The sequence below is a fragment of the Bison bison genome, unplaced genomic scaffold (genome assembly GCF_000754665.1).
Source record: "Bison bison bison isolate TAMUID 2011002044 unplaced genomic scaffold, Bison_UMD1.0 scf7180017864215, whole genome shotgun sequence".
Taxonomy (NCBI): Eukaryota; Metazoa; Chordata; class Mammalia; order Artiodactyla; family Bovidae; genus Bison; species Bison bison.
The window spans coordinates 1,112,476-1,117,835 of record NW_011494787.1 but is presented as its reverse complement, the minus strand read 5'-3'; the positions used below and the strand labels follow the sequence as shown (position 1 = coordinate 1,117,835).

Below are 5,360 nucleotides of genomic sequence, written 5' to 3'. Positions count from 1 at the left end.
CCATTTCCTAGCTTTGTGACCTTGGGCATGTTGTTAGCCACATTGGTATTGATGATGATAAAAATACCATTCATGTTTCAAGTTCTGTCACATTTACCACAAGAAGACATTATCCTTGGACATTTAGGGGCTGTTATAATGTGAGGACCCCAACCCCCCATGTTTCCTTACACTGTGTTTATGTTCTCGGGGGCACTTCAGGTACTGCCCCCAGACTCATCCCTTTCAGCTCTAAGACGTATTTCTCTTTTTCTTCCTGCTGTTCCTCCAGCGGTTTATAATAGTAATAATGATACTTTATGATAATAATATTAATATGTTAATATTAATGCTGAGTTTTATGGTCCACAGAACACCTTCCATCTCTCACTTCATTTGGAGCCCCATCAGAGTCTGTGAAGTCAGGGTGCGCATAGTGAATGGAGGCCAAGGCCCCAGAGCTGGGAAGTGCAAGAGCCAGGACTCAGGTTTCTGGTTTCCTGGGGGGAATCCGGGGCAGTAGGGGTCTGGCCCAGTGTCTCTGTCCACCAGCCTGAAGGAGGGCCTCCCCAGAGGCCCTGGTGCCCTGCACTCTGGAGGGGGAGGGCATACTTTTCAGAAGGCCTCATGAAGTGCCAGATGCTACACCACACTCTACTGGGTGCCTTGCTGGCCGAACCCAGGACCTCTTTTCTGCCTCTCTGGAACTTCAGTGTGAGCCAGCCTCCCGCCTCAGACCCTGTGGTCCATGAAAACTGCAGAATGGGGGCCCAAGAGCCAGGTGTGAACAGATGGTCTTAACATCATCAGTGGGCAGAGTGGAAGTGACTTTTAGGGGTGGAGGCGAGGATGATTACTTCTGGCAACTTCCACAGCCAGGTGTCACTTGCCTTGGGAATCCGTACTTCCCTTGTATCCCCTGTTCTGTCACACAAATAAATCACTAGCCACTGGGAGGGAATTGAATGAAGAGCACTTCCTGTCTCACTTTTGTCATTGATGGAAGGATCTTTTCTAAGGTGTTTTTCATCTTTAGTTGATGTAAAGAGTGAGTAAGTTGTTCAGTCATGTGACCCCATGGACTATAGCCCACCAGGTTCCTCTGTCCCTGGAATTCTCCAGGCAAGAACACTGGTGTAGGTAGGCATTCCCTTCTCCAGGAGATCTTCCCAATCCCAGGGATCAAACCTGGGTCTCCCGCATTGCAGGCAGATTCTTTACCATCTGAGCCACCAGGGAAGCCCGTTTTTCATCTTTAGTTCTCTAGAATTTAGATGGCTTTGCTGCCAGGCTCTGGCAAGGGAAAGATGCTTGAGGAACTGGGTGGGGAGGACTGAGCTGCCCTCCGGTTCCTCCCACCCAGCACCTGGCCAGGCCTTGGTCCCTCTGCCCATCCCTGCCCAAGTTCCTGCATTAGCCAGGGGAGGGGGCTGGGAAGGTGCACATGAGGGCACCCAGAGCCAGGCAGAGGCACAATGGGGTGGGCGATAGGGGGAGGGAGAGAGTCGTGGTCTTGATGAGTTAGGGCACTTTTCTCACTTAAGGACAGAGAAAAGCCCTGAACACCAGTTTCTCTTCACTGCTGCTGCCACGAGTCCTTGTATATTTATGAGACTTAGGGCCTCCTCTTTCCTTTTGGGGCATCCTCCTGCCCCCTGCCTCCCATGGGGGCTCTGGAGCATGGCCAGTTTATATCTTGATTCTCCTCGCTGTGGCTTTTCGTAATAATCTAGATTTAGAGGAGCAATCTCTCAGATTAAAGCGGTGAAGAAATTGGATGCTGGGGCCAGATAGATATTCCCACTCTGTCCTTACCAGCTGTGTGACATCTGGGCACCTCTTCACCTCTCTGCCTCAGTTTCCTTTTCTGCATAACAGGAATACTGTTAATAACAGCTTCAGATGATTGTGGCAAGGAGTGAAGGAGTTCAGGTGGTTAAAGGCCTTGGAACAATGCCTGGCACAGAGTGAGCCTGGACGGGCGACAGCACGTGCCATGAGGCACCTCCAGCCCAGGAAGACAGTAGGGTTCTAATGCCATGGCTCCCAAGCTTGAGTGGACATCAGAATTGGAGGGCTTGTCAAAACACAGTTTCCTGGGCCCCATCCCCAGATATTCCAACTGAATACATCTAGAGTAGGGCCCAAGAATTTGTGTTTCTAACAAGTCCCCAGGTGACAATGAGTCTGTGCTAGCTCCAGGATCACACGTTGAGAACCAGAAGTGAAGTGTGAAGTATGAAGTTTTGGTCGCTCAATTGTGTCTGACTCTTTGCAACCCCACGAATTGTAGCCTGCCAGGCTCCTCTGTCCATTGGGATTCTCCAGGCAAGAATACAGGGCTGGGTTACTATTTCCTACTCCAGGGGATCTTCCTGACCCAGGGATTGGGCTTGGATCTCCTGCACTGCAGGCAGATTCTTTACCATCTGAGCCACCAGGGAGACAGTATCGTCACAATTATCAAGCCCCAGATTCCAAGAGCGGCTGCTACGTGCCAAGTAGGGTGCTAAGCTCGTTTCCTGTGTTTCCTGCGGCTGAGGCGGTTGTGCTGGTGGTTCCGTACTTCCTGAAGGTCTCCAGCTAGTGAATGGCAGATACACAGACACAGCACTTGAACCCAGACACAGCACTTGAACCCAAGATGGCCTGACTCCAGAATGACTAAACTCAACTGTCAACCAGCCTCAGGTCTTCATTCAGCTGGCATTTATGGAGCGTCTGATAAATGCTGCCTGCATAGAGCCCCGTGCAGTTCAGAAAGCAATTTCAAATACATTTCCTCATTTCATACACACAAAAGCCTGTGAAGTAGGTCAAGTATTAATATCGCCTGCCTTTACAAGGAAAATGTAATTACAGATGGAAATGAAAGCTGGGAGCTGCCCGGCGTCCCGCTCAGGATCGCACACTGGTAGATGGTGGAGGCCGCGTGGCCTCCCACGCTGCCGTAACCAGCCTCCTCTGGGGGGGCTGGAGCGGGGGGTGGGGGGAGCTGTGGTTAGGGTGCAGCGGGCAGAAAGTGTAGACCCTGCGGGCAGCTACCTTCTGGCAGAGAGTGAGCTGTGGATAGGAAACCCATTTCCTGGATAATTCCCAGGCTCCAGTGACTGGGATGTGCCTGTGAGACGAGCACCCACTTCCCTGTGAGACTGTGAAAGGAAGGGGCACAGAACAGCCACAGTGGGGTTGAAGTAAGGGAAAAACCGAGCCATGGAGAGAAAGGAGGACTGGCTTGGCTGCAGAGGGGCTGGTGAGGTGTCCTGACAGAGAACTGGTAAGACCAAAGGAAAGAGGGAGGTGCAAACCCCCAGGGTCTGTGTGGCAGGGATGAGGGTAGGGTGTACAGAAGAGAGGACCCAGGGGGACCACCCGGGGACCTGAGCCAGGTCCCCGGGGCTGGACTTGACCTTTCTCCTTCTCCAGCCACCCCAGGTGCCCAAAGCCCCTGCCCATCTCAGTTCCTCCCAGCCCCGAACCACTTTTTCGGCACCGCCCCCCACCCCATCACTCCAATTGCTCTGTTTAGAGGAGCAAAAACCAGCCAGGTGTTTACCAGGAAATAGTCTAATTAGCACTTACTGCTGACAATTTCATTCTTTTTTTTTTTTCTTCTTCCTTTTTTACACTCTGGACATTTTTTATTCGCTAATCATCTCTCAGTTCAACCAGCGCAGAGCTGCACGCGATTTACCTTTTGATGTTCACAGAAGAGAACTCTTGAATTTCAAAGAGCGGGCAGGGATTCAGGGGGAGGGGGACGCAGATCGCGTGAGAAGCTACAGCCGTAATCAAACCTCATTAGAGGGTATTCTTCCAGCAAGTTTTCCTTCTCTCTCTGCCTCCCTCTCCCCCTACCCTCTGATTGGAGGGCTGGTTGTTGAGTTTGGCGTGTTTGCTTTCGATGATGGTGGTGAGGTTCCCCTCGCACCACCTCCTGCTCTCCGGGTGTTCACCTTCCAACAGCAGTGGGCTCAGGGGCTGGGGTTGGGGTTCCTTTCTCCACCTCACTCTAGTTGCCATGGTGAGAATTAAGGCTTCATAAATAAAGGTAGCTCCAGGGGAAGTTCTCCTCCTGGGAAGTCTCTGCATCTTGCTTTGAAAGGACGGCTCACCAGAAACAGGGCTTGGTGAGCACCTCTGCCAGGCCTATCTGAACCCCTCCCCACTACACACGGGGCTCTGGGTATCCTGTGGCAGGTGGCATGGCCCAGGAGTGTTTCCGAGGAACCGCACGGTTTGGTGTGTTTAGAGAAGCAGGATGCAGCCATCTCAGTCAGGACTGAGCCTCAGAATAAACACGGAAACCTAGTCTTGCCTGGAGGCAACAGATTCCCAGCTCAGGAAGGGAGATGAAGTCAGTTCAAAAATCACCGCTGATCCAGAAAACAGTAATAATTGTTACAGCTTTTTATCACTGATATCAGCAGACGCTGTGCTGAATGCTTTAGAAACGTTCCCCTTTAATTCTCCCTACAGCCCTATGAATGATGGGTACTACTCTCATTATCCCTGTTTCACGGATGGGAATACTTTACTGCACAGAGCAGGAAAGTAACCTGGCCGAGTTCACACAGCTTGTAGTAAGTAGCTCCTAGACCACAGCTGCTGAGGGCCGGGTTCACGTCTCCCTCGATCCGCATCACGTACGCAGTGCCTAGCACAAAGAAGATGTGCACTAAACATCCTTGGAGGGAACGGTCATGGGCTAAGGTGCAGCTGCACTCTGGCAACACAGAGAGTAGCTTGACGAGGCCACTGCCCCTGGGAGGTGACCATCTGGAGGGGCCAGGAAACCAGCCCTCAGAGTCAGGCTGCCGTGAGAGATGCAGGAAGCTTCAGATACAAACGGCTGAGGGATCCCGGAGGAGGAAGCAATTCATTCTCACTAAGTGGATTGGAAAGCTGTTAGAGAGGAAGTGACATTTGAATGGGTCCTTGTAACAGACAAGGGGCATCTCACACTGTGACAGCAGTAGGGGAACCGGCCTCAGTTGTAAGACGCAGGATGTCTCCAGACAAAGGCACTGGGCGTGAGGAGGCTGGAAAGGGGGCTGGCTCCAGCCTGGGAAAGGCCTTGAAGAGCGTGCTGAGGGTTTGGGGTGTAGATCGTGGGGAGCCTTTTTGTCAACTTCTCTATTTGCGTTAGTGAGGGAAGTTGCACGATTGAAGATCAGATCTGTGCTTCAGACAGCTCACTCTGAAGGTCACAGGAGGATGGCCTGGCAGCAGGTCAGGCTACTGCAAAATAAACAGGCAGTGGTCTGTTCCCTGGTGGTCCAGTGGTTAAGAATCAGGCTGCCAGTGCAGGGGACACGGGTTCGAATCCCTGGTCCAGGAGAATCCCACATGCTATGGAGCAACTAAGCCCGTGCGCTGCA

The 5,360-nt window shown here is 52.1% G+C and overlaps 1 protein-coding gene across 1 annotated transcript in view; it reads left to right on the top strand.

Annotated features, from left to right (window-relative positions):
- The window catches only part of GALNT14 (polypeptide N-acetylgalactosaminyltransferase 14), a 79,645-nt gene that overhangs the window by 26,852 nt on the left and 47,433 nt on the right, over positions 1-5,360 (top strand). The window lies entirely within an intron of this gene.